The 25,178-nt window shown below is 39.5% G+C and overlaps 1 long non-coding RNA gene across 1 annotated transcript; it reads right to left on the reverse strand.

Annotated features, from left to right (window-relative positions):
* Positions 1-10,372: 10,372 nt before the first annotated feature.
* On the reverse strand, positions 10,373-24,606 carry LOC119087968. Its single transcript, XR_005091515.1, has 3 exons — positions 24,565-24,606; positions 11,241-11,341; positions 10,373-10,592 (listed from the first exon to the last, which is right to left on the reverse strand). It is a non-coding gene; the product is annotated as an uncharacterized LOC119087968 (long non-coding RNA).
* Positions 24,607-25,178: the final 572 nt, after the last annotated feature.

Raw genomic sequence — 25,178 nt, forward strand, 5'->3', positions numbered from 1 at the left:
CTGTTTCAGGCTTCCATCCAGGAATGCTCATCACATTTAGTCCTCACGTCTCTCCAGTTCCCTCTGATCTGAATAGTTCTTCAGTTGTGGTTTTTCAGTCTTGAGGAGAACTGCGGAGCTTCTGTTGCGTGTCCCCCAGTGTGAGGGGGTCAGATATTTTCCTCACGATTATGTCAGGGCCACATGTCTGGAAGAAGACAACCAAAGAAATACTCTATCACCTCACAGTGAGGAATCTGTGACCCCAATGTGATCTCACCAATGACATTAACTTTTGTAACTGGTGTAAGGCAAGGTTTGCACATATCTCTAATCTAAAAACATCTTCTTGACTTTCTTTACCTGCCCTCTGAGGGGGAAGCGACCAAGTCTAATCTGCATTCAGTGGTGATAGAGGATGGGGAAGGCAAATTTCACCAACAGGAAGGGGGGCTATTCACATACATTATTTTGATTATATTAGTATGGAAGTTTATTCTCACACATTTATCTATTCAATTATTTATTTACATCAGTATGACACATGAGTATTTACTTTGGCTTATCATGCAATACCTTGCTATTTATTTTATGGCTCAAATCATTTAGCATTGGTTGGTTTTATTTCAGTTTTAAATCGGCTCCTTTACATACCTCATGCCCACCTCTTTATTTTATTTCTTTATTTTATACATGCTTAACCTTTTGTCTAATCATTAAAACCAGTTATTTCTTCAAGGGTGGACAATTGTATTTGAGATTAACACTGGGAAGCTAGGTGTACTTGTTGATTCTCAGCTTATTTGCTTCTAAAAGGCCCTCACAGAGAAAAAGCTCGGTAACATATAGACACTTAATGCTATCCCCACATATACCTAACAGTTTACTTAACTATTTCTAAACATGCTTACATGTATGCACATATTTTACAACGATGTATCTGACATCATCCAGATAACACAGTACCCATTCTGGCGTTGAATTTTCCTAATCTAAAATTTTACTCTTCAGTAGAATGAACTTTCTCCATCATTTGTTTCATATTTAAATACTGTCTCAACTCTAGCCAATGTAAATCATTTCTAAAATTAATGCACACCTTCATGAAAACAAATTTACCAGCCAGAACACCACACACCCACATACATCATCTGTGTATGAGTGTGCGTGTGCGTGTGCGTGTGCGTGTGTGTGTGTGTGTCTGTGTTCTTTTGGATGTTAGCTTTACAAATGCTAATGAAAACATCTTTTTCCAGTGTTCCCTGGATCAATAAGTGTTTCTGTCTGTTGATTTCTGTGAGTTTATTGGAGGCTTTCATTATACTAGGGAAATCATTTGTCACAGTTCACATTCCATCCTTGAACAGCAAACACTCTGCTTGATTTGTTTTGGCTGCATGAACATTTTTCACCATCAGTGTAATGGTTTGAATAAGAATGGCCCCCATAGTCTCATATATTTGAATGCTTAGTCGTTAAGGAATGGCACTCCTTGAGAAGGATTAGGAAGTATGGCCTTGTTGGAGTAGATGTGGCTTTGTTGGAGGAAGTGTGTCACTGGAGGTGGGTTTTGGGGCTTCAGAAGCCCAAGCCAGACCTAGAGTCTCTCTCTGCTACCTGTGGATAAGGATGTAGAACTCTCAACTGCTTCTCCAGCACCATGTCTGCCTGTGTGCTGCAATGATGACAATGGACTAATCCTCTGAACTGTAAGCTGTCCCCAGTTAAATGCTTTCCTTTATAAGAGTTGTCATGGTCATATGAACCATGAACCAAAGGCTGAGGAGCCCCCAACTGGATCAGGCCCTCTGAACAGGTGAGACAGTCGATTGGCTTGATCTGTTTGGGAGGCATCTATGCAGTGGTACCAGGTCCTGGGCTCGTTTCATGAGTTAGCTGTTTGAAACCTGGGACTTATGCAGGGACACTTGGCTCAATCTGGGAGGAGGGGACTGGACCTGCCTGGACTGAGTCTATCAAGTCGATCTCAGTCCTCGGGGGAGACCTTGATCTGGAGGAGGTGGGCATGGGGGTGGGCTGGGGGAAGGGAGGGGAGTAGGAAGGGAGAGAACAAGGGAATCTGTGGCTATTACGTAGAACTGAATAGTATTGTAAAATAAAAAAATAAAATATAAAAAAAAAGATCACTAATACCATGGAACCTATTAAAAATAAATAAAATTTGACCAAGAGGAAAAAAAAAAAAGAATTGTCATGGTCATAGTGTGTCTTCACAGTAATAGAATTGTGACTGAGAAACTCAGTTTTTATAATTTGGAACTTATGGGCTGGGTACATACACAGCAGTATGAACCCACCATCTAAATGTTTGACCATGTGCTTTGCCAGCCACTTGCTAGCTCTCATCCAAACCTCTGAAATCTCTTGGTTAGTTTTCCAAATTTTTCCTAAATGCCTTTATTTTATTTATGAATGTTTTGCCCACATGTGTATGAGTGTACCACATGTGTACAGTACCCACAGAGGTCAGAAGGGGGCATCAGATCCCCTGGAACTGGAGTTATAAATGCTTGTGAGCTACCATGTGGGTCCTGGGAACCTAGCCTGGTCCTCTTTAAGAACAAGTTCTCTTGATCATTGAGCCTTTCCAGCCTCTCCAGCTCCTGAATATCACAGAAATGCAATCACACAGCATATACTCTTTTTAGCCTTGCTTAGTTCACTTAGCAAAATGCATGTGAGATCCATCTGATTTTGCATGAATTAGCATCTCATTCATTTTCATCTCTGAATAACATTCCATTAAATAAATCCACTACAGTTCCCTTACTGTTCATCTATTGTAGTGGGTAGCCATTCCAGCTTTGATCTGGAAGTTCCAACCCTCATTGAGGCTTCAGTAACTGTCACGCCTACAAGGCAGGGCCGAGAGAGGACCCTGAAGACCTGAGATCCGGATAGGCCAGCTCGCTTGGTTCCTGGACCCAGGACGCTGAAGGTAGACTGAGCAGAGTTCTCCAGAGATCACCGCTGGACTGCGCTACACCTTTCCCAGACCCTGCAACCTATCCCTTCACTTGTAAGGTACCCCACAAAATAAACCTCCCTTTTAACTATGTGGAGTGGCCTTAGTAAGTCCACCAATAATCTAATGAAAGACATTCAATACTTTCAATTTTAACAATTGTGAACAAAGTTGCTATATGCAATTCTAGATTGATGGATAGTATGTGGAGGTCACTTTTCATTTTTCCTTTTATTTTTTCTTTTGTATTTATGACACACTCTCACTATGTAGCTCAGATTTGTTTTATAATTTACCTGCTTCAGCCTCCTCAATAAGAGGTAAATCTGTAAAGATGCTGAGTAAACATTTAAAGAGCTACTGTTTCAGGTGTTCAGCTCTGTCTAACTCCTAAAGCGTCAGGAGACAATTATTTTTCATTAATTAACCATCAGTAAGTGCAAGAAGTTGTTGTTTTTTCTTCTTCTGCTTACATGTCAGCATTTGTCAGTGTTTTGGGGTTGACGTCATTGCAAGAGGTAGATGGGTTTCAACTTGCAGTTTCCTAAGGACATATGATGGCTGAGTTTTTGAGTGTATTGCCTGGTCACTTATTGTCTTTAGCACCTTTCCAGATTCCACTCTTTTTCTTTTAATTTTAGTGAAGTCCAATCTGTCATATTTCTTTCCTGGATCATAAAGGTTTTATCACTGTCTCAGTTAGGGTTTCTATTGCTATGAAGAGACACCATGACCAAGGCAACTCGTATAAAGGAAAACATTTAATTGTGGTGGCTCACTTACAGTTTCAGAGGTTCAAAATCCATTATCATCATGGCAGAGAGCATGGTGGCTTGCAGATAGACATGGTACCAGCAACATATTAATCAGAAGGCAACAGAAAGTGGGGTTGAGACACTGAGTGAAGCTTAAGCAAATGAGATTTTAAAGCCTGCTCCCACAGTGACACACTTCCTTCAACAAGGCCATACCTTCCAAGAGTGCCACCACTCCCTAAGAGCATATGGGAGCCAATTACATTCCCTACCACAATCACTAAACTCAAGTCACCCAAATTTTCTCCTATACTTCATCTTAAATGGCTTATAATTAGATAGTCACATTTAGGTCTATGGTGCTTTTCCAGGTAACTTCTATAAAAGATGCGGGACATATGACTGTATTCATTTTTGTTGTTTTTCATTAGTTTTTTTTTAGAATTTGGTACAATGTATTTTAATTATATTAATCTCTTCCATGAACTCTTCCCTGATTTGTGGGTATGGAAGGCTAGTCATTCAGACATGGTGTACTGAAGACAACTGCCTTTCTTCATTGAATTATGTGTGTCCTCATATCAAAAAGCAGCTGGTTACATCTGTATGTATGCTTTGCTTGAAACCTCAGCATCTAACGTCTCACTACCATTCTGTTTTACCTATTCTACCTGTAGTGGGTAGCCATTCCAGCTTTGACCTGGAAGTTCCAACCCCCATTGAGGCTTCGGTAATGGTCACACCTACAAGGCCGGGCTGAAAGAGGACGCTGAAGACCCAAGTTCTGGATGCGGGGGCTCTCTTGGTTCCTGGACCCTGGAAGCAGGAGGTAGACCAAGCAGAGTTCTCCAGAGAACACCGCTGGACTTCACTACACCTTTCCCAGACCCTGTAAACTATCCCTTCACTTGTGAGTTACCCCACAAAATAAACCTCCCTTTTAACTATGTGGAGTGGCCTTAATAATTTCACCAATATCTGTCTGCATGGTCTTGAGATCAGGTGGCCCATGTCTTTGTCCTTGTTCTTTTCTTTTTCAGGATTATTTAATTACTCTAAAAATACAATCACTTTTATGTTTTTTATTTCCCAGAAGGAAACATATATGCATAATTATAAGGCTTTAATAAGAAAACACATTTATTTTTCAAAGATTTCCTAGGTCTTTTCTAAGTCATAGTTAGTACTTTTTTTGGCTGCAAAGAAAGTAGTAGTAGAGAATCTATATTAATTTCAGATAAAGCAAACTTCTATGTAAAGAAAAAGACCAGAAAAGAAGAGGAAATATGTGGGAGAAATGATAAGAGACAAATTCCCCAGTAAGACATCATGATCCTTCATACATGTGTACCTAACAATCAGATGTCAGTGCATGAAGCAAAAATCTGGCTTAACTGTAAGAAGGATGAGAGAAACCCACTAGGATCATCAGAGATTCGATCACCCCTTTCAGCAGCTGATGATAGATCAAGAAGGCAGAAAGTCAGTGACTATGCAGTTGACATGGCATGGCTATCAATCATTTTGGTTTAATTGACATTTATAACACACTACATCCCCAAACTGCAAAATATACATTCTCATGACAGGCATTTGGAACATTCTCTCAGATCCTAGGCTGTAAAGACCACTATAAACCCTTAAAATAATCAGAAACCCTACACAATATGTTCTATGATATGATGGGATTAAACTACAAAAATAAATCCCAAAAAGATAACTGGAAAAATCCCACATATTTGAAGATAAGATAACATACTTCTACAACATAACCCATGAGTCAGATAAATCTCCAGTGACACTAAAATTATTTTGAATGCATAGTGACAATGAAATTAAACATGGCAGTTGGTGAGACAGAAAAATGCATCACTTAAAGGTAAATCTTTAGCATTAAATATGTGTACCAGAAAAAGAAGGGGTTGAAATTAACTCATCAGCCACTTCTGTCCTTGGAACACCAAAGAAAGAAGAGCAATGTAAGTCAAAACTAAGAAGAAGAAAATACATGGGAAAAAAAAAAGACAGAAACCAATGAAGTGAAGGCAAACACAGAGAGAACCAACAAAAGTAAGAGCTAGGCTTTGAAAATAGCGCTTTAAATAGAGAAAAAAACACTAGGCAGGTGTTCTGGTTTGGTGTCCAAATGGCCATCCAAAGCCCTGGCCTCCTGCTGTAATCTTAATGATAAGAAGCAGACTTTTTAAGAGGTGGGTAGAGTCTAGTTTAAGGAAATTAGTTCAGGAAGGTGTGCCCTTGAAGCAGGTATCTGTACTTTATTCCTCTATTCCTCTCCTTTCCCAGGCTACCTTGAGGTAAACAGACATCTTGCTAAGTGATTTCCTCATGGCACACTGTCTGGCTACAGGTCCACAGCAATAGGCCAGCTAATCATAGGCTAGAACCTGGAAACTCTGAGCAGCAATGCACTTGTCCTATTTTTAAGATGATTAATTTGTATTTGGCGGCAGCAACAGAAAGGTGACTGAGATTATAGGCTAATCAGAGAGGAGCGTGGAAAGAAACAAAGAGAAAGATGGAAGGAAAAAAAGAAGGGGGTGGGCGGGGAGGGGAGAGGACAGACATGATCAACATTACAAGTTAAAGGTCTCATCGTTATTGATTTTGTGGATATTACCAGTACAAAAGAAGACAATTATGGACAATTCTATATCTCAAATTCCATAAATTAGATGAAATGAGCCAATTCCTGCAAAACAACAAACTATTGAACTTTGTCAGATAAGAAAGAGATAATCTGAAGAGGCTTGCATCTATTAAAGAGATTGAATCAATAATTAATTACTCTGAAAAAAAAGCACTGGGTCCAGATGTTTCCCTGAGAACTTTCCAAACATTTAAGGAAGAAATTAAGCCAATTCTTCATGATAGAAATGGAAGCAGAGACATCACTGTGTAATTGATTCTATGAGGGTAACACTACCTCACTAACAAAACCAAGTAAAATATTACAAGAAAGGAAAACTACCGATCAATTTGCTTCATGAATATAGATATGAAAGAGCTCTGTACAACATTAGCCACAGTAACATAAAAATAGATAGGAAGATTATATCAAGCAGACGAGATGGTTCAGCTGTTAGAAGTAATGGCTGCTCTTTTCAACGGCTTGGGTTCAATTCCCTGCCCCTATATGGTGTCTCACAGCCATCTGTAACTCTAGTTCCAGGGCATTTAACGCCTTCTTCTGCCCTTCATGAGTACCAGGCATATACTCGGTGTATAAGCAGACAAACACTCACACATATAAAACAAAAATAATTCTTAAAAAATATTATAAAGGATTATACCACAAGTCAGTGAGATTTTATCCCAGGAAGACAAGATTTTGACCACTCAAAAATCAACATTAGGGCTGGTGAGATGCCTCTTCAACTAAGAGTGCCCCCTGCCCTTCTAGTTTGGTCCCCAGCATCTATACTGGACAGCTCACTACCACTTATAACCCCAATTCTAGGAGACCAGATGCTCTTTTCTATCCCCTGCTGACACCTGCACTCACATGCATATACCCCCAGTACAAACACACATACATATAATGTAAAAGACAAAATAAATATCCAGCAAAATTCATGTCCTTGACGACATCCAAAGACTAAAAAAACTCATGTGATGGTGTCAACTGATGCTAAAATGACACAAAATAAAACTCTTCTGTCTTGGTAGAATCTGCAATTCCCAGTTAAAAGTCTCAACTAACTTTGGCTAGAGAACTCATTATGATAGATACCAAATGAGAACAAGACTTACTACTTCCATGCAGGAAAGCTAGGTAAAGCCCCACATTCTGAAGAGGCAGGACTGCACTGAGGCTGTCATGACTTGCTGCTCTGAAAAATGTAAGACACAGTGTCTTGCAGAGGGTTTCAACTGTCCAGATAAACAGCTTGCTCTTGTCCATTTTGTCGTAGTGGGTAGAATGCATGGATGCTCAGAACCATTACTGATTCCCATTCCCAGGCTTCTCTAGGTATTTGATGTTGCCTCTCATCTGTAGGGTCTGATTGTCCAGAGGTCTCACTTACCTGCCTCAAGTGGTTTCCTCCATATCTGGAGTAGTATAGGGACGGGTGAGCAGACAGGCTGGGGAAGGTGTTAGCTTAGCTTGGTGGGTGACATCTGGGTGAAAGTAGAAACCTTCGTTGTGATCATAGCTCTGCAAAGCTATGAGATTTAAAGATTGGCTCACCAGGTTTGGTGGTTATTTTTTAATTCACTTTTTTCTGCCTTGATTCCTCTCCAGATTGTCTCTCTAACTTCCAAGTGGCTTCAGCTGCCTCTGTGTGGTCTCCCTGATTTTAGCCTAGAATCTTCCTCAGTGGACCCCCATTGAGGCCCTGCACACCCCTAAACCTGTTCAGCAGACCTCTTATCCTCCTCTTCCCTGTCCTTTCAATAGCTGTAGTTACAATATGTTCTCCTGAATCTTCTCTGCTCTAGTCTCAGTGCCCTCATGCATGCTTAATTTCAGTTGTCAACTTGACTGCTTTAAGAAATGCCTAGGGCATTAGTGAGGCACATCTTTGGGTGTGTTTGTGTGACTATTTATAGACAGAATTCAATGAAGTGGGTAAGACTTACCCTGAATATAGATGGCTCTATACCTTGAACTAGGATCATAAGCTGAAAACAAAAGGCACAGGGGAAAGAAAGCCAGATGGGTAACAGCATTCCACTTTCTCTGCTTCCTGATCTGCTCGGATGTAAGCAAGCTGCCTCCTGATGCTATAGACAGGAGGTGGTTGCACCATGTCTTTCCTGCCATTACATATTATCCCCTGAGTCATGAGTCAAAGTAAATCTCTCCACCCTTAGTTGTTTATATCAGGCACTTTGTCAGAGTGACAACAAAAGCAAGTGGTAGACCTCCACTGTTTCTTCTCTGTTGGTATAGATGACCGTGCCTAACAAAGGACCTCAAATGTAGTACTCTCCAGTGTTGTTGGAGGGAAATACAAGATTTTTTGCCCACCATGGAGGCTCCAGTGAAGAGGATGGGACAGCACAGGAAAACTCACCTTTCTCCTCTGTACTATTCCTCAGTATTCATTAATGCCATTAAAGCTAAAAGCACCTCTGGGTTGAGCTCTAGGATAGGGTGATGCTTAAATTTACTGATGATACCAATTATTTGGACCAAAAGACAAAAAGCATGCTTTCAATGTCATGAGCAGAACAGAAGAATATTATATAACTGATTCATCTTAGTGTGATTATTTCAGAAGAACACAATCCCAGGAGGAAGAGGAATGACCTGAGGCTTCATCAGTGCACAGGTCAAGGAGCTGCCTAGAATAATCTATTCCTGCTTAGTTGCCTCTTCCTATCAAAGGTAAGTTGTAGCATGAATCTTAAAAGTTCTTATTAATAAAATCAAACCTGAGCCAGGTATTGGGGTGAACTGGAAGATCAGAGAACCAGAACAAGCCACAGTGAACCTCACCTGGCCAACTTCTCAGCTGTTCTTGTTTCTTCAGACTGGAAGCCTCTGTGTCCTCATATCTGAATGGCTCTCAGCTGAACTATTGCTCGAAAGCCTGAAGCTTAACCAGCTAAAAGCTTAACCAGCCAAATGCTTCTAGTTTCTGGTCCTCACGCCTTATATACCTTTCTGCTTTCTACCACTACTCCCTGGGATTAAAGGCTCGCTTTCTGGGATTAAAGGCATGTATCACCATGCCTGGCTATTTCCAATGTGGCCTTGAACTCACAGAGATCCAGAGGGATTTCTACCTCTGGAGTGCTATGGTTAAAGGTGTGAGTGCCACCATTTTTGTATCTAGTGGCTGTTCTGTCTCTGACCCAGATAAGTTTATTAGGGTGTACAATATTTTGGGGAACACAATACCACCACATTTCCCCTTTTTTGTCTAAAATTTAAAAAAGCTTATAACTAATACAAGAAAAATTATATCCAATAAGTATATACAATATACACAGTCAAGATTACATTAACGATGTCTAGTCCATTAACATTTGACAGATTCAGACAAAAAACTCCATTAATATATTAACAATGTCCAGTCCAGTAACAGTAAGTAGAGGAACATTCCTTATTTTCTGAAGAGAGATGGGGAGAGAGAGAATGCTAAACATGGGTTGATCTGGTATAAAGAATGGATGCTCTTATGAAGGGTGTTAGACAAAAAAGATTTTGTTGTATGTTAAAATAAGGATTTTTTTGTTGTTTTTCAAGACAGGGTTTTGCTGTGTAGCCCTTGCTGTCCTGGATCTCACTCTGTAGATCAGGCTGATCTCAAACTCAGAGATCCATCTGCCCCTGCCTCCCGAGTGCTGGGATTAAAGGTGTGTGCCACCACTGCCTGGCAATAAGGATGATTTTTATCCAAATCTAATTCAATAGGGGTATCCTAGTAGGGTAGAACAGTTAGACTCAACTTTGAATACAAAAATAATAAGTGGAGATTGACAACTAAGCAACAGAGAGGGGCATTCTGCAGATGGAAAACTACTACAAACAAGCAGTAAGAGTAGGCAGATCTTACCAAATAACCATGGTGGTGATCTTCATTGTCAACTTGACTTGGTTTAGAAATGCTGACAGGGTTAGTATAACTCACTTCTGGGTGTCTGAAATGGTGTTTCCAAAGATAAATAATAAGAACTTCGATTTATTGAATGAATTAATTTATTGATGGGTATTAATATGACATTATTATTGAGAAGTAGTGAAAAGTCAGAGGCGGGGACTAGTTGGAGGAAGTGGTTCACTATGGGTATTTCCTTGTGTTGTATGTAGCTTTGACTTCTTCCTGTACTTCTCTTTCTGTTTCCAGTATACCGTGATGTAGGAAAACCTTCCACCATGTGATTTTTGCCACCATGATGTTCTGTCAAAAGTCACAGAATGAAGCAAACATTTACTAAACACTTTGAAACCATGAACCAAAATATATCTTTTCCTCTTAAGTTGTTTATATCAGATATTTTGACTACAGCAATACAAAAATAACTAACACATAACTTACTAAGATATACTTACACCTTAAAGACAGGGATGAATAACTTCATCATAGATGAAGAGTAATCAGATATCAAAGGTGGGAAAATTCTCACTACATGCTCTTAGTGAATGAGTAATGCAGGTTACACAAGAATGAAACAGCAGGGAAGGCTGAGATCAAGTCCAACCAAGAAGAAGACTCAAAAAATCTAAACGAAGTTCTGTCAAATAGAGTGTCTTTGTCAAGAGTTAAGGTTGACTTTGTCCTTGGCCTTGACATTAGTCCCATAGCCCATTTTAAAGCCCATGGTCCTTCCTAGGACAAGGGGCTGGAACTGGAGCAGATCATGAGGTTACTAAGTATGAATAGAGGAAAGGGATGGTTTGCAAATAACTGTGAATGACAAGGAGATGATGAAGTTAGTGGCCATGTTCACAGCTCACTAAGCATTAGCCTTTCCCCTTTGACATCCTCTTCCTCTCTACAGCCTCTAGACTTCTGCCTCCCTTCCACAGCCACCTCTGGCCAACTTACCAGTGTCTTGGCTATTAGGTGATAGAGTCCCATGCTGCTCTTTAGCTGCTGCTCCCACAGCCTTGGCTTCTAGTCAACTCCCTTCTGTTCTGTCATCCAGGCTGCCAGGAACCACAGACAGTCTCATTTTAATTTTGACGGCCCTATTTTATCATATAAATGATTCTTCTGTTAACCACTTCCTCTAGACCCTAAATGCCAACTGATGATTTCCTGCCAGAAAAGCTGGTTTGCAACCCAAAACCCAATCATTTTTTGCAAGTTCAATATACTTTCCCAAATCTGTTACTTCCTGAGTAGCAATGATAGTCATGGTCAATTCTGCCTCATCAGTCGCATTATATGTGTTTCTGTCATCTCATTCACTGGTTATTCTACTGTGGGTGCTTTACAGTATAAACTCAGAAATATTTCTCATGAACAGAGTAATTAAAACACAATCAAACCTTGTGTTCTAGCTTGTCTCGCATTGCTGTAATAACCTGTGACCAAAAGCAACTTGGTGTGTGTGTGGGAGATAGGGTGGGGGATGATATTTGACTTACAAGTCCTGATCATAGTCCATCACTAAAGGAAGTCCTGGCAGGAACTCAAGCAGGAACTGCTTATTAACTTGCATCATCTGGCTTGTTTAGCTACCTTCCTTATACAACTGATAGCCATCTGCCTAGGAATGGCATTGCCCACAGTGGGCTGGGGCCCCCCACATCAATTAGTGATGAATAAAATGCTCCACAGACCAATCCAATGAAGGCAATTCCCCAACTGAGATTCATTTTCCCTGAGTATGTTTAGGTTTGAATCAATGCTACAAATCCTAACCAGAATATACTGTTCATAGCAACTGTGTGTATGGTAGGTTCAGTCAAGCCCTTAGGATTTGGGCAAGGACAATAATGATGCACATAGGGGAAGAACAAATACCACATTAAATACAACAGCTGACATCCACGTTCTTAAAATATTCTTCAATGAGAAGCCAGAGATATTCCCTGCCTGTTCACTCTCCTGTCATCCTCAGCCTCTAGCCATCTGGGGGGCCTCTCACACTTCATTTATCTTCCTTGACTTCCCTTCAGCTCTTCTTTGCTCCTCATAACTTTAAATTATTTGTTGTGGCTTAAGGGCTGGCATTTTGCCATAACCTTGTTTGCTGTGGCCAAAAGGTGCTATAAACTGGTGAACAAATGCTTGGAATTTCACAGAAACAGGATCTCTGGCATTGTAAAGAACGTTCACTGTAAATACTCCTTCCCTCTATTTGTCATGCTTTCAAACAGGGCAGGAAGGAAACACACTTCCAAAGGATGAAGTCAGGATACATCTGAAAGCTTTGCAGACAATAGTCACCTATCATTGCAGGATCAGACAGCGGGGTGACTCTGATGTCATTTGGTTCCTTTTGGTAGTGCCACAAGCATTTATAGTTTTTGTAGACTCTCTAAAGTTCTTTTATGTCTAACTTCCTTTAAAATTGAAAAGTGCATACCTGTTGAAGATCTGTCACATAGATAAAGCAAAAAAAAAATAATGTTTTATGCTGAGAGAAAACAGTGTATGTTGCAGCTAGTTTCAACTGTCAAAATGGCACAGCCTAGAATCACCTGAGAAGGGAGGTCTCCACCTGAGAAGAGGGTCTCAGTTGAAGGATTGCCTAGATCAGATTGTCTGTGGGCATGTCTGTAGGGGTTGTTATGACTGATAATTGGCGTAAGAGAGCCCAGCCCACTGTGAGTGGCAATATTCCATGAGCAGGCCTGGGCTATATTACAAAGATAGCTGAACATGAGTTGGAGGAACCATCAGACATAATTAATTCTCCTGTCTCTGCCTCCCCAGCTCCAATGTCACAAGCACACATTACCATACCAGAGCCTCAGGATTGTGCAGCAAGTATTTTAACAGCTGAGCCATCTCCCTAATTCTTTTATTTTCTCCTGTTCTGGAAGAATTTGGAAAAGAAAGATAGTTGAAAGCATAAGCACAGTGAATAAAGACTGAATCATAATTAGGTTTTAGAGCAAAATAAAAAAATCAAATAATTATTGTTTCAAAATTAAAATGCAAAAATATGAAAATTTGATCTCATTAAATCTACTATAATTTATATATTATGATTTTAATGAAAATTAATAATAGACTATTTTAGCATCTTTTAATTAGCTTTATAATGAAAGAGCTCATATGCAAATAATAGAAGAAATTGACTATATATCAACTCAATGAAAAGAAACTACTAATTCATCATTTTCAAAATGTGTTTGTAGTTTCCCAACATAGAGACATAAATATCTGCTGAAATATGAGGCAACTGATTGGAGCTGTGTGATTTATTTTTACCTGATATTGCTGCTCTGTGTAAAGCATTTTAAACTCATGTTTCTCTCCAGATAACCAGAGTGCTGGCTCCTGATTTTTTTCTCTACTTTCTGTGATATACTTCTAGAATTGTGACATCAGTTACACATCACTGTTATAGACAAGATACACTGAAATGGCTGAAACTAAATGAATTTATTTTTGTGACACAAAATAGTGTTTGTGTTCCCTTTCCTAAACTTAGTTTCCTTTTCATATTTTATGTAATAGACCTAAAATGTTTACTGAAAGAGACACCTTCAGAAAAACGCCTAATGAAAAGCAGGTACCATTTAATTGATGCACAGAGGCAAGTGACCCAGAAGGGAAGTCACCACTGCCTAGAGAAATCCCGGTCTCTTTTATGACCATTACTTTGGCATTTTTATTGTTATAAATGAATCCTTAGGTACTTCATCAGGCAATTTAAGGGCTGTTTTGAATAGATTTCCAAACCATTTTTCATTTTAATAAACAGATACCTATACTTTTGTAGTTAATTTGCTTTTTCTAATTTCTAAGAAGAATCTGTTTTATTCTGTAGACAACTGGTATTGAACTCAAGATTCTCCTGCCATAGCCTTCTGAGTGGTGGGATAATGGGTATGTACCAGCACATACAGTTTAAAAATCTCCTTTTAAACCAGCGGCAGTGGTGCAAGCCTTTAATCCCAACGCTCGGAAGGCAGAGGTAGGTGGATCTCTGTGAGTTCCAGACCAGCCTGGTCTACAGAGCGAGATCCAGGACAGGCACCAAAATTACACAGAGAAACCCTGTCTTGAAAAACAAACAAACAAACAAACAAACAAACAAACAAACAAACAAACAAAAGATCTCCTTTTTATTGTAGGCAGTGGCAGCTCTCCCTCACACAACTAACCAGGCCCAGAACCAGGGTTATGAGTTGGCCTACCTCAATATTCACCCCAACTGTGACCTGTTGGAGCGCGTGAAGGGACCAGTACTGCAGACGCAAAGCTACAGGATTTCTGCAACACAGGACAACAGCAGGACATCCAAGAAGAGTCCCAGTGAGGGCCCAGCATCGATAGTGTAGCAGAAACCAGAGACCTCGAACCAGACCAACAACTCTTTGCAATGAGCACTTACAAGTAAAAATATATGGATAAAAGGGTTTACTGTGTTACTCACTGTGTCCATGTTACACTACAGCTTCCATGACAAGACTGATTTTTCCTTCTCTCTCTTTTTCTTTTCTTTCTCATAAATTTTATTTTATTATATTTTGTGGGGTGGGGTGAGGTTGCAAGGGCAGTGATAGATATGAATGGATGGGGAAATGAATGGGATGGAGATGAATAATGGGAAAGACACCAAGAAATAAAATACTTAAAAATATTTTTTTAACATTTTTCTCATACCTTAATTTTCTATTCCGACAAATTTAAGATCAAGTTTTAAATGCACTTGACAATCAAACCTTTGTTTTGAATATATTCATATGAATAGCAAGATCAGTAGGTAAATGTTATTTTTAAATATATAATAAAGAGCACTGCTCACTTTAATCCTTATACATAAAAATATGTGATCCATGTAGTAGCTACCAAGTGAGAACCTTGAAAAGCAGGTGGAGAAGCTAAGAGTGGAACAGGTGATAAATCACTTGGTTTATCACACAATGTCAGTTACAAGGAGGAACAGAGCTAAATATTCACACTTGGCATTCAAAGTTCAGAGTGTAGTCCCTGGCATGCCTGCCTCCAACAAGACTGCTAAGTAGTTAAGTGTTTAATGAATGAATGAAATAACTTCATGACACCATTTTATTTTTACTTCTTTGGCAATGGTTTGACTATTGGCTTTCTTATGCCTTCCTTGCCAACTTCATGACCTTAAATAAAACAACAGTGGTCCAACTGACAGGAAATGGAAAATGAAAGGCAGGGCAGTGTCTCCAAGCTAATTCACAGAGTTCAGGATTAATCAAAATATTCCTTTATGTAGCTGGTAACAAAGCTGGCAATTGGAGTATAAAATGAGCCAAGTATAAAACCATTACTGAAGGGCATGCAGTTCTAATACAGCAGATTGTATACTAACAACTAAGATGTGAGAATGTGCATAACACAGCTTTCTGCATAATCCTAATGATGATTGTTAGGGGTTGAGCTCCACCCTTAGGTGCAAAGGGTGACAGATGACTGTATTAGTCTGCTTGGATGAAATCTCTCTTTACCTGACCTATGACCCTGGGATGACTCAATGCAGCCATTCCCATTGTAGTCCTGGGGGATACATGAGGTGTGTATGCACTGAGCACACTTTGTGTATCCAGACTTGAGAGATTTGACATTCTGTTTTTCTTTCTAGTGTGGAAATCTTTAGACTTTCTGAGAACCTCCTTGCTTTAAGTCAGTAGTATCTAGTATCTTAGATCTTAAAGTGCCCATATGAATTGACTCTTGTACAATGGCTAGATATGGGATTAAAAAGCAATAGAGAAGAGGGAAACAGTCTATGTGAAGGAAATAGCCTGTGATGAAGCTGTGGGCTGTGGGAGAACTTGGTGTGTTCAAAGAACAGAACAGCAAGCAATCTAGACAGAGGGTGGTCTTGGATGGAAGAGGGATGGTTTGTGTTGGGCAGGTGATCATGCTTCCAGATACACAGACCATGAACTTGACAATTTATAACCAAGATTAAAAAAAAAAAATCAATGTATCATCTGTGTTCTTGAAAAAAAAATCAATTTCAAAATTAAAATTAAAAGGAAAAATATGCACATAAAGAAAGGGAGGGAACTCGAACAAAAGTTATGAAGCCTGGAGTGCACTGAACTGAGTGACCAGTTCTAGGCAGCCTTCAGTGAAGCCCTCGGGCTGTCTGTGATATACATTTCTAGTTTGAGTTCCTGATGCTAGATGTAATTAAGAAATGGGCATTTTCTCTATGCTAACTGTTCCCAATATGTGTTCCTGTAGAACGCTGTCTTCAGATATTATGGATTGCAGATTTGGGAGGCAGTTTCCAGGCCAGATTTTCTCAGCATATTGCAAATATCAGTGGTAAAATCCTCAGGTATTTAACATGGAAACATGGCATTGCCCTTGGGCGGTTCTGTATTTTCTAATACTACTACCCCCAAAAGTTATAAAGAATAATTAGTGTTTCCAATTACCCATCATCCATTTCCCCATGACATTATAGAACCATAATATAGAGTCAAATCCATACACCACAGCACTATTTTCTCAAGTACAGACCTAAGAGAAGGCCTCCTTTAGTTGTGATTTCTATTTCCATGTCTTCCATTAAAATATTTTCAATCTCAAGCATTAAATGGAAAATTTCAGAATAAGTAAGTCTTGGGCTTAAATTACATATCATCTTCTAAGTATCATGATGAAGCATCCTGCCATCTTGTCCCATACTATCTGGGATGAGAATTTTCCCTTAGCCCAGCATGTACACATCTATTACTTACTGATTTTATACTCTGTCAATCTGTTTTACTTAGCAACTACTCTCAGTTATCAGATCAGCTGTTACCAGTGCTGTGATCAGTGACGTAAACTGAAGAATTCCCCACAGGAGGATTCTGTTTTGAACGTTTATTTCTAGCTGTGCTATTGTGGGAGGCCATGGAAGCATTACAAGTGGAGATATATCTGGAAGAATTAGACCACGAGGTACATAACTTTGAGCTTATACCTGAACCCTGGATCCTGACCCTCTTTCTGCTTCCTGATCCACTGTGATGTGAATGGCCTATGTCACATGCCCCTGGTGCTGTGGTAAGAACCTCTCTGCTGCACTTCCCCCATCATGATGGACTTAAACCCTCTGAAAGCTTGATCCCAAATAGGTATTTCCTTGTTTGTTTCTGTCAAGAGTTATCATCATAGCAATGCAAAACTAAGCCATACATTGGGTACCACTTATCCTACTTCATAATGGCCCTACTGCCCAGGACAGTATTAAGATCCATCATGCCAGCAATTCAGAGGTGCCAAAGGAAAGTGGGAGCATGTTTCCTTAAGGTGAAAAGCCTCAAAACAAATAAAAAGGTTTACTTGTCTGGACGCTTCCAGCGGTTTTGGAATGTCTCCTTCCATAACTCAGAGCGATGCCTACATTTGGACTTCAATGTTTTCAGTCCTTCAACAAGTATATGGTAGAGGAAGAATTCTGCTGAGGGAGGTTTCAAAGAAGATAGCTGCTGTAAGCAAGCTAATTAGACATTCACTGCTAACAATCTTGACCTCAATTAGGTGAAGGATTCCTAATTAAATCCTTACAGGCTTTTGTGTTAAATGGTAATTGAATGCCTAAAAGTTCCTCACAATTATATCATATTAACAAGAATGTATTTGCATTTTTAATGCTTTATTGATTTCCAATTCATTATAGAGCTGTTTGTGTTATTTCATGGTGTCTTCGAGACCTTTACAAACTGTTCATTGGGGTCCAGACACTCAGGAACAGGTTAGAAAAGTAGCAAAGTTTGTGACTCATTCCAGGGTTTTAGACTGTTGTAGCTTAGCTGCTTCTGCCCACAGCTGTCACCACGCCTTTAAATATGCATGAGCATGCATGTACAAAGACGACTTGGTGAAGCTGGAGACACACAGTCTAGACCACTCTCCTTTGCTGATGGTGAAACTCATAGTATCATGGAGAGCGGTCTCTTTTGATTTAGGCCCTCTTTTCAGGTTTATTTACTCTATTAAATGTATGAGTGTTTTGTCTGCATTTATGCATGTGTACCATGTACACGCTTGGTGCTTGCAGAGGCTAGAAGAGGACCTTAGATACCCTGGGACTGGAGTTATAGCTGTTTGTGAGCCACCATGTGGGTTCTGGAAATTAAACCCAGGTCCTCTGCTAGAGCAACAAGTGCTCTAAGCCACTGAGCCATCTGTCTGGCCCAGATTCAAGAAGCCTACTTTTCTGGGTTTGCATACAATTAGTTAACTGCATGATTTGTTTGTACACTCAAAACCTGTAAGTTTCAATGTGTTATGTATTCACTTTCTTGACACAAATTTATGGTCAATAATTGGTGTCTGTGTTCATTAGAGATACATGGGTGTGAACTCACATACCATTTGGTTCATTTGTTTAAAATTTTAATCACATCTATTAACAATATTTATTTTAATTTAATGATTCACTTATCCTACTGATCGTTCCCAGCCCACCTCTCAAATAAACTGTTACAAATGTGAAACTTAGATATTTTACCCATGTGCATTTACTTGCAAATCAATCTTGAGCCTGAATTAATCTCTGGTGCTGAAGGTTAAACTGGAAGTTCAAAATGATAGAATTAATTTCAAATTGTAGATAGATTTCAATAAATTGGAAAGAAAATATGTTTGTTACTTTCCAAAATTCAGACTAGCTCCTCTAGTTGAAAAAAGTAGTATGTTTTTATTTATTTTTTAATAAAAGGGAATCTTAGAAGGAAATTACTTTTCTATAAATGTCTCCTAAATGAACACAACCCACTGTTTCTCCTGGCCTAATATCTTCCTTCAAACTGTGTCTTTACAACTTCAGGAAGAGTGTTCTAGGATGTTCATTTGCAGTTATTCTTCTCGTTATTTGTTGTGCATCACTTATAAATGCATTAGATTTGTAATCTATTGTGTGTATAAATCAAGGTTATAAAAATCAGACACTTCAGCTAGGGAGATAGAAAAACTGGCGACGTGCCTGCCATGCAACCCTGACAAACTGAATTCAGATCCCTAGCACCCATGTGAAAAGCCAGGCATGTCATATACATCAATAAGCCCAGTGCAGTGAAATGCTGGGGCCAGAGGTAGGCAGAGCCTTGGACTTCATTGGCCAATTAGTCTAGCATAATTGATAAGTTCCAGCTTCAAGGAAAGACCCTGTCTCAAAAACTAAGGTTGACAGCATTGAAGAATGTGATTGTGTTGACCCCTGTCCACAGCCACCCAAACACATAAAAACATTACTTACACACACACACACACACACACACACACACACACACACACACACACACGTGTGCGCACACACACACACACACACGTGCACATGCATATGCACATGCATAAGCACACAAAGAGAGACAGAGATAGAGACACAGAGAGAGACAGAAGACAGGGTGACAGATGGACAGTGACAGAGATGCACACACATAAAAACACACATACACAGACTTATACATCAAGATCCATTAACAAATACAAATACATCAGTTTTCTTCCTTTTTCTTCATTAATGTCTGTTATTTTTTTTCTTTACTCTTTGGCTTTCTGCTCTTTACTCTTTGGGAGACCTGCCACCCAGCTCCCAAATAAATCACATGGAGGCTTATTCTTTCTTATGAATGCCTGGCCTTAGATTGGCTTGTTTCTAGCCATCTTCTCTTAAATTACCTTATCTATCTTTTGCCTCTGGGCTTTTACCTTTATCTATTTCTGCATATCTCTCATTACTTCTTACTCTGTGGCTTGCTGTGTAGCTGGGTGGCAGGCCCCTGATGTCCTCTCTCCTTTTCTCATTCCTTCTTCCTTTTTGCCCCAATTTTCTCCTATTTATTCTCTCTGCCTTCCAGCCCTACCTCCCTTTTCTCCTGCCTTGCTATTGGCTATTCAGCTCTTTATTAGACCAATCAGGTATGTCAGACAGGCATAGTAGAACAGCTTCACAGAGTTAAACAACTGTGACATAAAAGAATGCAACACATCTTTGCATCATTAAACAAATGTCCACAGAATAAACAAATGTAAAACATGTAATATCCCACAACAAATGTCTCCTAGGGTAATTTTAGAAGATGATGACAAAGGCTACAGTGTAAGTAACCACATTTGGTTTTCATGAAATCTACCTTTATAAATATACCATGGAGAAAAGGACTTATCAGTCATGCTTAGGAACATCATTTAACAGTATAAACACTCTAAGAATCAAGCCCAATGATAACATAGTTTTTCTTCTATCATCTGTACAATATCAGGACAGAAATGATGTAATAATTAAATCTAAAGTTGTCTCAGATTACTCATTTCAAGTCTTTGGAACAATTTACAGGAAAATGATGTTTCCAAATATTCATACACGATTAGATATGCTCAGTTATATGGAGATGACTAGGAGTACACAATGACAAGCCAACCAGCAAGCACACTCCCTCCAGAGGAATATGAAGGCAGCAAGAAAGTGTAGAAGGCAGCAAGAGACAGGATGGCATTACCTATTTTCTATCAGAGCAGAACACAGAAAAATATCAACATTTTCACCTATTTTATTCCTGGCTTTCATAGAACCAGTGACAGAAATATTCCTGCACCAGTTCAACTTCTTTTTAAAATAATCTTCATTTAAATTTCATTTATTTATTATTTAACAGTTTTATATACATATATAATTAATTTTAGTCATTTCTATCCATTACCTTGTCTGTATACCTTTCTTTCTTCTGTTCAAACCCTTCTTCCTAGCAATGTTCCCTCCTACTCGCTCCTTACTCATGTGAGTGAGTGAGTGTGTGTGTGTGTGTGTGTGTGTGTGTGTGTGTGTGTTTGTGTTTCCCAATGAGTTTAATTGGGTGTGCCTGTGCCTGCATGAGTGAGAGGCTGTTTACTGGAGAATGGGAAACTTTATCAATAAATACACCAATGAAGAATTGAAGAATGTCACTTTTTCCTCAACAACCAATAATGGTCATAGTCCCTCAGGGATGAGGTGGGTCATGAGTCCCTCTCCTATCCTTGAAGAAATGTTGATGGACCCAATCTTTTTTATTTAACATTTGTTTATTATATATACAGTGTCGTGCCTGTATGTGTCCCTTCAGGTCAGAAAAGGGCACCAGATCTCATTACAGATGGTTGTGAGCCATCATGTAGTTGCTGGGAATTGAACTCAGGACCTCTGGAAGAGCAGCCACTGCTCTTAACTTCTGAGCCATCTCTCTAGCCCGATGGGCCCAATCTTATACTATCTAATACAGGAAATTCCAGCTGCAGTGTGTTCATGAGTTCAAAAGTCATGTCATATCCAGAAGACATCTTTTTGAAGTATAGATCCTTACACAATTCAGCTTCTTTAAAATTCTTTAAAAAACATTTCATGTGGACAGTGCAGAAATATAAAAATATATCAACATTCTTATTAATCTGCTTGTTTTCCTGATCTATTGTCTGTACTGTCATACATAATATAGCATACTCAAATTCAAACACAATTATGACTTACTATAGGAAACTCACAATGAAAACACAATACAGATGTTAATTATTTTATCACACTAGCATAGGTTTATATGCAATTTCCAAGTACTTGACATATTATGATTTTTATCCATTATGTGAGTGTACAGTTATTACCATAAATGTCATATATTAATTTTAATGACTTTGTCCAATCGTCTATTCAACAATCATCATAGTGTGCCAGACTCTGTTCATGAACTTCTCCAGCCTTTTCAGTGGAACAGATCTTGACCATGTCACTTGACTTGTTTTGCAAAGTACATAGACCTAGTTACTACAAGTTTGATCCTTGTAGTCTTAAACATCATCACGTCAAAACCACAGGTTGCATAATCTTCCCCAGAGACAAGCCCAGACACCAGCATAGTCTTTATGTTGTCTGACATCCCTTTCATGTTTTCTAACCTTGTGTTTCAATGTAATAGCTGCATTATTTCTTTTGATTAATTGTGTTTTTAAGGATTTAAACTTTTTATGTATATGGTATCTCTCTCTCTCTCTCTCTCTCTCTCTCTCTCTCTCTCTCTCTCTCTCTCTCGCTGTGTGTGTGTGTGTGTGTGTGTGTGTGTATCATCTGTCTGTTTTCTGTCTGTCTGTCTGTCTGTCTGTCTGTCTATGTGAGTTCATTCCAAGTGTGTCCAGGTACCTGCAGAATCTGGAAGATGGTGTTAGACCCTTTAGAGCTGGAATTACAGTCAGCTATGAGCTTCTTCACATGGGTGTTAGGAACCAAACCTGTGTCCCTGGAAAAGTATTGAGGGCTCTTAACTGTAGCAGCAATCTTAAAAGTTCTTATTAATAAAATCAAACCTTAGGTGAGTTATTGGGGTCCATGCTGGTAGATCAGAGGGACAGGACAAGCCACAGCTATCTCACCTCGCTGGATCCTCAGCTGGTCTTGTCTCCTCAGACTGGAGGCCTCTGAGTCCTCATCCGGAATGGGTCTCAGCTGAATTACTGCTCAAAAGCCTGAATGCTTAACCAGCCACATGCTTAACCAGCCAAATACTTAACCAGCCAAATGCCTAACCAGCCAAATGCCGCTAGTTTCTGGTCCTCACGCCTTATATATCTTCCTGCTTTCTACCACCACTCCCTGGGATTAAAGGCTGGCCTTCTGGGATTAAAGGCATGTCACCATGCTTGGCTATTTCCAATGTGGCCTTGAACTCACAGAGATCCAGAGGAATTTCTATCTCTGGAATGCTAGGATTAAAGGTGTGACTGCCACCATTTTCTAGCCTTTGTATCTAGTGGCTGCCTGTTCTCTGACCCCAGATAAATTTATTAGAATACACAATATTTTGGAAAACACAATACCACCACATCTCCTCTCTTTTTGTCTAAAATTAAAAAAGCTTATAACTAATACAAGAAAAACTATCCAATAAGCATATACAATATATACAGCCAAAAATTACATTAATGATGTCTAGTCCATTAACATTTGACAGATTCAGATAAAAACTCCATTATATATATTAACAATGTCCAGTCCAGTAACATCTGAAAAACTCAGACCAAAAAATTTTCATTACTTATCTTATTTAAAGCAAGTAGTTCCTTTTTAAAAGTAGATTCCATAATCTCCCTTTTTATCTTATCATATCCATATTCTCTTTTTTCTTTTCATAATACATTCAGTAGTCTACCTTTTGTCATTTTTATATCTTCCCCTTTTCTTCAGTGTAGATTCAATGATCTACCTATTTATCCTATTATTTCTTAATCTTTTTTCTCAGAGTAGATTCGATGATCTATCTCATATCTATATTCTCTTTTTCTTTTTGCTTTCTAGGGGTAAAGATATCTTTAGGGAATCTTGAAAAGAAAATTTTGGGTTAATCATCAAGTCCTGTATCATTTGTCCAGTCTCTGCATAATAGGAAAGTTCAGGGCTTGTTTCAAGTCCTTGTTCGAGTAGTCTGTCAGGCTGTATCATCTCAGCTAGTCCCCTCAAATTGTCCTGACCAGTTTGTAGTCCAAAGTCGATTTTTCCATGGTGTTAATCGGCTTAATGGCTTTATCATAGTCCATGTGGAATCATCGTTGTGGGATCCTGTCATCTTTTTGAAGATTTCAAAGTCACTATTAGGCGTGGTCATGGTTTCCTGCAGACTTTTTTTTTTTTTTTTTGCCTCCTCTGTGGTTTGGAGCAATCACAGTCTGATAAATGTCTGTCTCTCGGAACCATGAACATTCTTCCCTAGTACAGGAAATCTTCACAGCAGTTTCTCCCCACCATTTGTCTTGCCAAACTTTTCCAAACTGACCTTTGCCGATGCTTTCTTGTAACACGATGGTCCTGGCAATTCTTCTCTGAACCAGCAGCAGTAAACCCTTCGTTCCAGGTAGCAGCATCACCGCAGTCACCAACATGATGAGAAGGAACTGGCAACGTGGAGCAGTAGCCACTGCTTCCATGGTCCCACCACTGTTTGTGGCTCAGTCCAGGCCAAAGCTTCTCTCAAGCCTCCTAGGCCGGCCTCAAACTCAGGATCCTCCTGCCTCTGTCTCCTTCAGCAAATCCTACCGGTGTGCGCCACCACAACCACCTGAGTATAGCTTGGGCCTGAGCTCACAAGGCCACAGGCAAACAGCTTTTTCATGAATTCGTACCACGAACGTTGGGCGCCAGATGTAGCAGCAATCTTAAAAGTTCTTATTAATAAAATCAAACCTTAGGTGAGTTATTGGGGTCCATGCTGGTAGATCAGAGGGACAGGACAAGCCACAGCTATCTCACCTCGCTGGATCCTCAGCTGGTCTTGTCTCCTCAGACTGGAGGCCTCTGAGTCCTCATCCGGAATGGGTCTCAGCTGAATTACTGCTCAAAAGCCTGAATGCTTAACCAGCCACATGCTTAACCAGCCAAATACTTAACCAGCCAAATGCCTAACCAGCCAAATGCCGCTAGTTTCTGGTCCTCACGCCTTATATATCTTCCTGCTTTCTACCACCACTCCCTGGGATTAAAGGCTGGCCTTCTGGGATTAAAGGCATGTCACCATGCTTGGCTATTTCCAATGTGGCCTTGAACTCACAGAGATCCAGAGGAATTTCTATCTCTGGAATGCTAGGATTAAAGGTGTGACTGCCACCATTTTCTAGCCTTTGTATCTAGTGGCTGCCTGTTCTCTGACCCCAGATAAATTTATTAGAATACACAATATTTTGGAAAACACAATACCACCACATCTGATGTTGATGTAACCAACCGTCTTATTAAATAAGAAACACAGAAACAATGTAAAAGAGAAAGCCAAGAGGTCAGAGCTCAGAGCTAAATCTCACCCTTCCTTCTGCTGTCCCAGCTTCGCGAAAAGAGACCTACTTCCTGTCGGTTAGTTTTTTTAAAGT

Source organism: Peromyscus leucopus, chromosome 5 (genome assembly GCF_004664715.2).
Source record: "Peromyscus leucopus breed LL Stock chromosome 5, UCI_PerLeu_2.1, whole genome shotgun sequence".
Taxonomy (NCBI): Eukaryota; Metazoa; Chordata; class Mammalia; order Rodentia; family Cricetidae; genus Peromyscus; species Peromyscus leucopus.